The sequence below is a fragment of the Mirounga leonina genome, unplaced genomic scaffold, assembly GCF_011800145.1.
Source record: "Mirounga leonina isolate KUSES-001 unplaced genomic scaffold, KU_Mleo_1.0 Mir_174, whole genome shotgun sequence".
NCBI classification, from domain to species: domain Eukaryota; kingdom Metazoa; phylum Chordata; class Mammalia; order Carnivora; family Phocidae; genus Mirounga; species Mirounga leonina.
Window position 1 is genome coordinate 26,656,838 of NW_023270451.1, and position 12,465 is coordinate 26,669,302.

Below are 12,465 nucleotides of genomic sequence, written 5' to 3' on the forward strand. Positions count from 1 at the left end.
ATATTATCTGTCTTTATGACTGTGTTAAGAGCAGAAGATAACTGTTTCCTTCTTTCGTACATGGCTTTCAGGTACTCCCCTGCTAGATCCTGATACTCATTTTTTTTTCTTTTAAGCCAAATAAATAAAAGGAATGGAGAATGGCAAATTTCTTGTCTGTCTGTGATCATTATTGTTACCTAGGAATCTAATGTATTGTCTTTGTTCATCTTATTGTATTTTCTTCTTTGTTCTTAACATCCTGCTTCCTTCCTCCATATTAACTGTATACATAAGTACTCACAAACTTTCTAACAACTTGCTAAACTAAGGCTATCACTCAAAAACTTAACTCTTTTATAAGCTATTCCTTCCCTACTTAATGAATGGAAAAAGACCTTTGCATTCTGCCTAGTGGACTCTTTTATATGAGATCCAATGAGAGGTGTAGGAGCAAGACTGTGGAGGCAGTGGTATTGGTTAGAAGGCAAGAATGTGAAACAAAACAAGTTGTCTATTTATGTGGATGGGAACATGAAGAATCTAAAAATAAATTAGTTTGTAATTCTGAAACAACTGTCTGGGAGTCTCAGGGAGTGGGTAGTTGCCTATGTAAATTTAGAGTTTAGGAAACAGATTTTCTATAGGGCACTGCTCCGGACTCATTCTCATTTTTGTGGCTCCCCTCATCTCTTAAAAGCCACATAGTCCCCAAATTAACCTTTGTATGTTTCTAATGTTTCCCTGATTTATTTTTTTAATTTATACCCCACTCAAATTGCCTTTCAACTATTTTTTTTTTATATTGCAACTGTTTTCAAACTCTTTTTCCTTTCTCCCTCCTATAATGCCCTCTCCAGACTCTGATCAATATATTCATTAGTCAAAAAACCTTGTTTTAAACTATTACAGAATAAGTCTATGCTTTTTAGCAAGAGATAGGAGCTTGCTTAATTTTTTTTCTTTCTCTACATGTTAACTGGGCTCCTATGATACACCAGGCTATTCCATGTTTGCAGCTATGAATAAGACAGAGTCTTTCCCCTCACGTTGCTCACACTATAATGGAGATGCCAGAAAGGTTAATCAAGCTGTCTTTGTATTCAAATAAGCTATGGCACCTTACTTTGAACCTTATGCAGCAGACACACTATCTGTAGCAATTGCTTTTTCCAAAACATATATATCCTTATCTTTGCAAATGGTCTTCCTTGACTGTGATATCCTTTCTTCCAACTATAAAATATTAAATTGTATTGGTAAATGTATATAAAAGAAACATTATTGAAACTTATAATGGGCTTTCATATCATTTTTTTTTTAAAGACTGTGTAGCCCAGAAATCCTGTTTGTAAGTTAAACAAAGGTTTCTCCTCAGATCCTCCCAGAAGTGTTTATCTCACAGAGGGGCAGAGGGAGAGGGAGAGAGAGAATCCTCAAGCAGACGCCCCACTGAGCACGGAGCCTGATGCAAGGTTTGATCTCATGACCTTCCAAAACCAAGAACTGTGCTCAACTGACTGTACCACCCAGGCACCCCTAAAACAGACTTTAAAGAACATACACAAAATAAAGTATAACATAAGCAGATGACTTATATCAAATAATATATCTTAATTTTAACTAATAGGATGATTTATTTAATTATTATTCTCTTTACTAAGTACATATAGGTTCAACCTGTGACCAGACATTTAAAGCATGCTTTGGGTGTTTAACCTCAGAGCCAATAAATGTAATGTTTCCAATATTTACTAAAATGCTTTTTTAAAAAAAAATTCTACTTGTCATTATACTTATATCAAGAAAAAAATGCTTATAGATATGGATGTAGGATACATACAAACAATGAAATATTAGACAAAGTTATATTGCCCAATTATCATACTAGCATAGTCTTTACTGAGAGAGGTACAGGTCAATATCCAATTTCTTACTTGTGGGTGATCAGTTGGACATTTTAAAAAGGCATCTCCTGTTCTCTTTGTCAAGAAATTACAATAACACAGTATGACAAGAGGCAATGAAAGGAAACAGTATTTAATGAAAGACTTACTGTGATGAAAGAATTGTAAAAATGAGACAAATACACACAAACCCCCATCAACATGGTTAGCCGCTCTGGCTTTAGGTTGTTACCATGTGCTAAGAAGAAACCAGTGAGTTTCTTAATCTTTCTGCACATATCAGTTCCTCACTTATAAGATGGACTTAATAGAAGAGCCTGCACATAGAATTATTATGAGTACATGAGATGATGCATGTACAACATTTAGCTGTCGTCTTTTAAAAAGTCAGCTCTTTTGCGGTGCCTGGATGGCTCAGTCATTTAAGCCACTAACTCTTGATTTCAGCTCAGGTCATGATCTCAGCATTGTGGGATCAAGCCCCATGGCCAGCTCTGTGCTCAGCTCGGAGTCTGCTTGAGATTCTCTCTCTGCCTCTGCCCCTCCCCCTACTTGTGCACGCACGCTCTCTTTCTCTCAAAATAAATAAATAATAAAATCTTTAAAAAAAAAAGCCTTTTGCTATTTCTGTTTATAATGGGAATCATAGTGATATGTACTTCCTCAAGTAGGCTTCATATCGCTCATCTTCATTATAATGATGCCCGTTTGGGTTGGCAGTGAACATTAGTGCTAGTGAGAAACAGCATGATGCTGCATGAAATAAGGAGCCCTTGGTTTGTAGTTAGCAGATCAGTTTGAATCTGGGTTCTCCCACATATAAAGCATGTGAGCTTGGGCTTGTTTCTTAACTTTTTTGTTTGTTTGTTTCTTAACTTTTGTGTGTGAATTTCTCAAGTGTAAAATAGGGATAAAGGTAAGTACCTTTTGGGGTTTGAGTGAGATATAAATTACAAAATAATTTGCTCAGCACAATGGCAAACTGTCTCAAAAATTAGTACTCCCTTTTCCTTTAAATCTTGGGGCTTGTTTAGCTTGATTATTGGTTCATATCCATATGATTCTATGGAATGGATACTATTTAGTTTGGGTAACTTGAAACCATTCATTAAGCAGTTGGTTGACCAACTGCTTACCTGTTGGATATCAGTTAGAGAGGGTACAGTTGCCAGCCAGTCACCCAGGTGGAGACCTGACTGGCCAGTAATACCATTATGATAATATTTTGGTCTTTATACAACTGGTTCTTTACAATAGGGTTTTGCATGTGAGCCTTGTAAAATTTCTGTGAGGGTGAGTAGAACAAACAAATGAGATAAAAATACTGAAGTAAGGAAATGGCCTTACTTATGCCAGTGCCTTAGAATATACTTGATCTCTATCACCTTGGCTTAGAGAGCTCATTCTTTGATGTTAAATGCAGTTCCATCAAGGGGAAATGGAAGAATTTAGAATGCTATATTATAATTAAAAATATGTTCAGTTTTCACTACCATCTCAGTGTCCTTCCATTAGGAATCCCTCTCTATGTCTGGACTCATCTGCTCACCATAAAATTCTAGGCCTGCATTTTTTTAAAAAAGTTAAAGTTAAAGCCATTCCTCCTTGGGCTTTGATGAGCCTATTAAGAAGTCATGATCTTGTGTTAAGGCAGCGTATCTTCAACTGAAAGGCAAGACTTCCTCCAATTTAAAGAGCTTATAGGAACCGCTGCTGAGCTTTGTCAAGTGATAGATAATGAGTGCTGGTGTTTCCTAAAGGAAGGTGCTATTCTTGGCTCATTCTTTGTCTTGTCCTGGTCCAGAATTTAAAACTAGTAAACCAGGTGGTTTCTTGGTAGTGGCAGTATCTATCATACAAATGAAGAATTATTTTGTTTTTTATTATTTGGGATGATTGCTTTTTTTATTGTATTAAGAGCAGCAGTAGTAATAGTAATATTTTTAATAGTATATTCTTGGGCCTCATAGGTTTAAAAATTTTTTTAAGAACAAATTCATTAGTAGAATAAGCCTAAATTATTCTTGCAAGCAAGTTCTCTGGGTTTTATGAATTTGGGAATAGCAAGCGCTTGATATCTGCTTATGTAGGGAGGGTGCCTGAGATGTAAGTGATGGAACTGCTTTAGCGGAGCAGGAGTGGCTTGATAATAAGCGTTCTAATCTCTCTTCAAGATGGAGAATAAAACCCCAGAGCTTTGTGGCCTGAGGCGGAGTAGCACTGATGGATCATTGCAAGCTTCACTGGCATTGATGCAATCTAGACAGCAGAACATATTTTTGCATTTTTCTAAATATGTAACATAATTAGATAATTTTATGTTTCTATTTATTATAATTGCACTACATTCCATTAGGCCTCAGGGCATAGTAAAATTTGAAAATGCCAACAATTAAGTATTTTAAGTCACCTAAAAATCAGCAGAAATCAAAGTCATACTCTTTCCATAAGGACTATCAACAATTTCAATTTAGACAATTCCTTTTTTTTTTTTTTTCAATTTAGACAATTCTTAACAGAGTAACTAAGGCCTGTCAAGTTTACAGAAAAACACAGTTTTGAAAACATGAGAATGTATTGTGCTCTTGATAGCCTGATATACATATTAGGCAAGCACAAGTTGGAATAGGTTAGCTAATTCATAGTACCATGAATAACATGCAGGCTTCTGAAAATTCAGTATTTTTTATTTGACTCAGTTCTTTCCCATAAGCTAGAGAGTTTGAAGTCAGATCTTTAGCTCATCTATAGAATTCTCTGAGACAGTAAGACCAGGGACAATCAGAAATAAAAATCCATGTCCTGTGGCATCTTTCAAAACTTAGGGATACCTTTATACTTTATTCACCATTTTATGTACTTTAAACTTTTTTATATTTTGAGGATTTTTATTTTAATAAATATATTAAATATGTTACATTTTTTGGTTGTCTGTATATTTCATGCAAGGTGGTAGGTATTATTCCACTCCTAAGATAAATAGCTGGAAATTTAGATGGTTTGTAGGAGTTAGTATTTTAAATAATTCTGAAAAAATATCTTTTTCACTAAATATATGAATTTCTAATGATTTTCTTAGAAATAGTAAGATAAAAATCTCAAATATTTTTATGTTACTGAATAATAAAATACATTTTTAGTTGCATAAATATTTGCTGGACCAGACAATATGAAATCTAAATGTTTTTCATTAGTTCATTAAATTTTTTTCAGAAGTTTTTGTGAGACACCAGTAACTAAAATCATGAATGAAAGTAGGCACATTTCTACTGACCTTCCAAAAATAAAAGGACTGTAAGAGAATTCTGTGAGTTTTGTATGTCACCACTTAGATAACCTAGATGAAATGGACAAATTATTAGAAACAAATTAAATTGATGAATTGAACTATAAACTGACTCAAGAAGAAAAAGAAAATCTAAACATTAAGAGCTACAAGTAAGGAGATTGAATTAGTAATCAAAAGCTTCCCCCAAAATAAAAGTCCAGAGACCAGAGAGTTTCATTGTTGAGTTCTACAGAACTTCTATATTTAATAGAAGAGAAGGGAATACTTCCTAATTCATTCTATGAGGCTGACATTACCTTGCTATCAAGTCAGTTAAAGATATCATAAGAAGAAAATTACAGACCAATATTCTTTATAAATATAGATATAAAAATCCTCAACAGATTGCTAGCAAACCAAATCCAGTAGCATATTAAAGGATTATATACATGACCAAGTGGGACTTATCCCAGGAATGCAAGAGTGGGTCAACATAAGAAAATCAGCCAGTGTAATACCACACATTACTAGTATGAAGGGGGAGAAAAAAATCATCTCAATTGATGCAGAAAAGGCACTTAATAAAGTAGTCCAATATCCCTTCATGATAAAAACATTCAATAAACTAGGAATAGAAGGAAATTTCCTCAACACAATAAAGAACATTTATAGAAAACCTACAGCTAACATCACACTCAATTATGAAAGACTGAAAATTTTCATCTAAGATAAAGAACAAACTTTATTTGTCTAAATGGAAAAGCTGATTTTCAGATTCATATGGAATTGCAAGGAGCTCCAAAGAACGAAAGCAATATTTAAAAGAACAAAGTTGGAATATCACACTTCCCAATTTCAAAATTTACTACAAAGCTACAGTAACCAAAACAATGCTGTACAGGCATATATCTACATATGCCTACTTGCATATATAGAGAGACATATAGACTGAACTGAGGGTCTAGAAATAAACCCATATAACTTAGCAATTCCACTCCTAAGGATATACCCGAGAGAATTGCAAAACAGACTCAAATAGATACTTGCACACCATTGTTTACAATAGACAGAAAGTGTAAACAACCCAAGGGCCCATCAACAGATCAATGAATAAATGATATATAGAATATACATACAAAGGAATATTATTGCCATGAAAAGTAATGAAGTTCTGATATATACTACAACATAGATGAACCTTGAAGACAGTAGGCTAAGTGAAATAAGCCAGACACATACAAATATATATGATTCTACTTTTATTAAATATCTAGAATAGGTAAATTCATAGAAACAGAAAGTAGAATAGAGGTTGCCGGGACTTGGAAAAGGGGGCAATGGGAACTTACTGCTTAATGGTTACATAGTTTCTTTTTGGGATGATGTAAACATTTTGGAACTAGTGGCCTTGCACAACATTGTGAATGTAATTGTGAATGTAGCTAATGACTTAAAAGTGGTTAAAGTGGCAAATTTTATGTTATATAATTTTATCACAACACAAGCTTTTTAAAAATAAGTTCTTGTGGGTTTTCAGATCTGTAGCTAGATCTAGCAATTGCTAGCTTTTATCTAGAGCTGTGTTCCAGCTCTATGGATTTTACGACCAGTTTCATTGTACACTTAAAATAACCTTATGAGGAAAGTACTTTCGCTATATCCATGTGATAGATAAGGAAAGTTAGACCTAAAGATGATTTTCCCAAGGACACACAACTAGTGGCAGGTACAGGATTTAAACCCAGTCTGGTTCCAGAAGCCACACTTACCTACCACACTGAGCTGTCTGTACTCAACCACCATATTCTCTAGCCATTAGTTTTCAGAATATTCTTGGTGTAATATTTCAATTATTTTACATTAAAACATACACCTTAAGTTGTGTATCTTTAGATAGCATTTGGGATTAATTAGTGTGACCAAAAATTCATGTCCTTTCAAACCTGTGAATGTGACCTTATTTGTGAATAGGGTTTTACAGATGTAATCAAGTTAAACATACAGCCATACTAGACTAGGTTGGGCCCTAAACTCCATGATGACTTGTGCTCTCTAAGAAAAGGGAATTTTGGAGAGAAGCCCAGGTGGCAACCAAGGCAGGGATTGGAATGATGCAGCTGCAAACCAAGGAGTGCCAAGAATTTTGAGCATCACTAGGAAGAGGCAAGGAAGAACCCTCTCCTAGAATCTTCAGAGACATCATGGCTCTGTGACACCTTGATTTGAGACTTCAAGATTCCAGAGTTGTGAGAAAATAAATTTCTCTTGTTTTAAGTCATTGAAGATCGTGATACTTTGTTCTGGCACAGTCCAAGGAAACGAATATAGATAGTGTACAGCTATTTTTTTTAAATTTTGCAGATGTGTTTCATTGAGATTCAGAATCTTCTTGACTGATGTTTCACTGTAGGATATTTGTATCTATTTTTAAGGAAAGAAAATCTGCTTGCAATTTTAAATAAACAGCTATGTGTTATAAAAGTTGTAAAATTCTAGTGGTACTAATGCTGGCATTATATTTTGATGATAATAAGCTTTTATTCTATAGTTTTGTCCTAGCAGGTGGTAGAGAGCATAAAGAATAATCATATTTTAAAAGTTCTATTATTAAAATACGTTTGAAGAAAAATGAAGAATTTGTGATTATATATTGAAAATGAAAAAATAAACAGACAAATTTCACAGTGATTTTGCTGAATTATCGATGTTGACTATATTTAATAATCATCTGCTCTCTTTTCCCCTAATAGACATAAGTACAGGCCTAGTTTATGTGAAATAAACTCTGAAAATGCTATCACATGCAGCATGACACTTATTTCCATTGCTAGAATACACACACACACACACACAAAATCAAGTTCAATATGTACATAATTGAAGAAAACCTTGATAGTTGAAAACAAAAGAAAAAGTTATTGATGTAAATGGAATTTAGACAACCACTAAAAGGTAAAATTCATTATGGATTTATTTGGAAGAACAAAGTATCTAAATATTTAAGGAAAACAGAACCAGAGATTGTACATTTTTTTGCTGACCTTTCAAAACAAGTATTAAAACATATATTTGTTTTTAAAATAAGGCTCTGCCTGTAAACGATGAGGCTCTGGAGGAATTTTAAATGCTTAATTGTGACTATAATTTTGAGATTGCTTGTCCTTACTAAAAATGAGACTCAAACCAGTTGGATTGGGCAGAAAATCTAAACAAGGCTTGACATTCTATTTTAGGTGCTGGTCTCTATATTGGATATTGGGCTAATCTATGACCAAAAAAAAGTAAGAGAAAATTTGCCATCACCATTATTTGAAGTATTCAGTACAACAGAATTTTAAATGTAATTTTTCAAGTATTTTAATGTTTATTGGAAACTGATTTAATCTTTGATATATTTTGACCTTCTGCTGGGACCTGGGGAGAGCAGTAAACAAGGCAGTTATGATCCTTGCCTGCATGGAGTTTCTAACTGAGCAGGAGTGACAAATGTTGAGCAAATAACTATAAATAATAATTTTATTAGGTAAATAACAAATAATGAAATAATTAACTGCAAGAAATGTAATGGAAAGAACTTACTATATTAGATTCTTGGTTGTAAATCATAGAAACCCAATTCAAATTATTTTTAACAACAGTGGGAAATTAATTAATTAATTAATTAATCTGTCAGCAATATGTAAACTGAAATGGGGAGGGATAGATTTGAAGTTGGTGGGACCTATATGGAAGTAAGTGCTATAGAAATGGAAGTATGTGAAGTAGAATGGGGGTGTAAGATTGAAGAATGTAAGATGAATGAGAGGGTGTTATAGATGTTAAAATCAATAGGACTTCCAACCAATTTGATGGAAGAGAGTGAAACAAAGGAGTTAAAATGAGTTTGAGGTTTTGACTCTATTACCTTGGGGGGTGAGTGGTACTATCAATGAAAACGGGAATCAGGGCCAAAAATTCGGCTAAAAATAAATCCTCCAAGAAAACTGAATATCGGGAATAATCAAAGAAGTATGAGAAACCAAGGGAACCTATTAAGAGCCACCGAAAACACCAGGAAGGAAAGCCAGGAAATAACTGCTGGTTTTGGAGACAGAATATCATTAAGGGCCTTTGAGAAACCCCTTTTTGTGTTGCAATGAGGACGGAAGCCACACATGAAAGGATATGAGGTGTTTCACTCAACTGTTTGGCATCAGTGTTCGTTCGCTCTTACCAGCCTTAATCCTTGACATTATTCTTAGTGCCCCCTCCCTGCCCCGCCTTTTCACCACTTCCCACATCTAATTCATAAACACTTTCTACGGATTTTACTCACTAAATATCTCTCAAATCTGCCCACCCCTCTCTTTTCCCATTCCCACCATACTTTTTCCAAGCCAGATCTACCACTGTGTCTCTACTTAATCACTGTAATAATATCACTCAGTCTATTCTGTGCATAGCAGCTAAAGTGATCCTTTAAAAACCCATATCTGATCTTGGCACTATGCAGTTGAATATCTTTTAATATCATCTTTTTTCTCTCAAGATAAAGACCAAACTCTTCAATATGGCTCTTTTAGCTATGAATGATTTAGATGTGATATATTTCTCCAGCCTCATTTATCATTACTCTTCTCCAAATATTACAGTCCAGTTACACTGACTTCCTTTGAGTTTTTCAAATACATTAGTCTCCATTATGTACTGGATTGAAATATCTATTGGGCAGGAAGATCTATCATTTTCATTATAATTTCCTTTTTGCCTTCCTTAATACATGGGTTATAGTAAGGTAGTACGTTTTTAATAAATGCTTGTGGAGAAAATACATGTGATAGGGTACTTTTCCTTTGATGATGGTAATGGGGCCCAGTATCATAGTATAGTTTTAGAAGACATTCAAGGTCAGTAAGACCTACTTTCCAAGGATCTTTTATGAGCAGGAAGAAGTCTTTTTGGATAATACAAATAGACAGGAAAACTGCTGACTTTAGATATTTAAATCATTGAGCTGCCTGCTCAGAAGCACGATTTAAATCTTTATCTGAAGATATTTACTCTCTCATAGAGTTCAACTAGTGAAACCACTTAGTATCTCATACTACCTCTGACCTTCAGTATTTATATTTAAATTTCCATGTTAGTTCTGTTTATAATCTCTAGGGCAAACATCAGCCTTATCAACCTGCAAGGAATTTGGTAATATTGTATACATAAATGTACATTGTCATTGGAATGATTTTAAATACTTATTAATATTTGTATTTCTGGAAACTTTGATAGATATAGATTTCAAATTAACACAATTTTTAAAATATTGATTGATTTGCTCATAATAAAATTTATGTTAACCACTTAGTATTTTATGTAATTTCATAACAAAAAATTATTTTCCTTGTGTAGGTTACTTGTTAGTTGGCTTGTTTTATTTTTTCTGCCTTCCATGCTCCCCTCTACTATGATTGTGGGTTCCTGGCTCACTTCTGTTTCCCTAGTATTGCATATTTCAGTGAACAGCACCTCCATCCTCTTGGTTGGGTGAGCAGATTCCTCCCTTTTCTTAATCCCCACATGCAGTCCATCAGATCCAACAACCTAAAGAGCACAGTGTTTGTGGGCATTGGATAACATACTTTCCTTTTTGCTTCTGCTGACCTAGGGGTAGTATGTAGATTCCCCAAAGAGAGAGAGAAAGGGAAGCCAGCAAAAGCTGTATCCAGTATTATGACCTAGGTCCAGATCTCCAACGGTGTCAATTTTACTGCACATTATTTGTTAGAAATGAATTGCTAAATGTGGTATTTGCAACATCCATCTTTATAAGGTCTCTTTTAAATACCTTTACCACTTTTTGAATAATGTAAATATCTATAAAAATTTATCTTCATTCACCCCTTTCTTCTTTGTTTTTTTATTGTTCTCATGCATCTCATTCCTACCTATATTTTAAATAATGAGGCTTTATTATTACTGTTTTAAGCAGTCAATATTTATTTAGATTTATATGCACATTTATCCTTTTTGGTAGTCTTTGTTTATTTCTGTATTATAGTACCTTCATCTGGAATTGTATTTCATCTACCGGGAAGAACTCTTTTGAAGTTCCTTCTACCTTTTGGGTCTCTTGTCAACACATTTTTTCAGTTTTTTTAGTGGAAAAAAGTTTTTATTTGTCCAACTTTTAAATGAGTGTTTTTACTGGATAAGTTCTAGATTGACAATTATTTACTTCCAGTCCTTTAGAGTTGTCATTCCATGGTCTTCGACTTTCAATGTTTTTGTTAAAAAGCCAGGTATCAGTCTTGTTGTTAACCTTTTGGAAATAACCCCTCCTTTCTTCATTTTTGATTCTCCTATACTTTTTCTCTTTGTTTTTGGGTATAGCAGTTTTACCATGATGCACCTGAGTGTTTTTTCTTTTGTTTTTTTTTTTTTTCTTTTCTTTCTCTTTCTTTCTTTCTTTCTTTCTTTCTTTCTTTCTTTCTTTCTTTCTTTCTTTCTTTCTTCTTTCTTTCTTTCTTTCTTTCTTCCTATCTGTCTGTCTATTTATCAGTCATGTTTGGAGTTCAAAGAGCTGAAATTTTTGACAGGATATGCTCTATCAATTTGGGAATATTTTCACTAATACCTATTTTAATATTGATTCTGCCTCATATTCTCTCACATCACTTTTTTACATTCCAATTAAAGATATATTTAAGCTTTAATGATGTTCCATGTCCCTCTCACTATTTTCTTCTTTTTCCATTCTTTTTCTTCATGTATTTGCTTCAATCTAGAAGTTTTCTACTCATCACCAGTTGTCTTTTCTGCTATGCTAATCTGCTCTTAAATACATCTATTGATTATTTATTTTCCAGTCTCAGAATTTCTGTTTAGTTGCTGTCTATGGATTCTAGCTCTTCAGTCCCATTTTATATCTGTTTGTTTATTTTAGGGACATATTAATAAGTTATTTTAAATCCTATCATCCAAACTGTCAAGTGAAGAGACAGGAAGACATTAAGAGCCATAGGTACCGTTGGGGGCAGTGAGTATTATATGGACTTCAGAGTGTTTATTACCATTATCATGGCAAAGTTAATATTCATAACAAAATTCAAACTATGTTCTCTGGTAACCCCAATATCTAGATTATCTAAGCGTCTCATTTTATTATGTGTTTATATTTTGGGTTTGTTTTTTTTTTCTGACTTTCATTCTCTTGGTCCTTTTTCTGTCACAACTTGTATTTTTAAATAAGTGCTTAATGTTTTATATAAAATAATTTTAGAGCCTCTGGATCATGATGTAGTCACTTCTCACTATTTTTGGTAGTTATGTTATAAA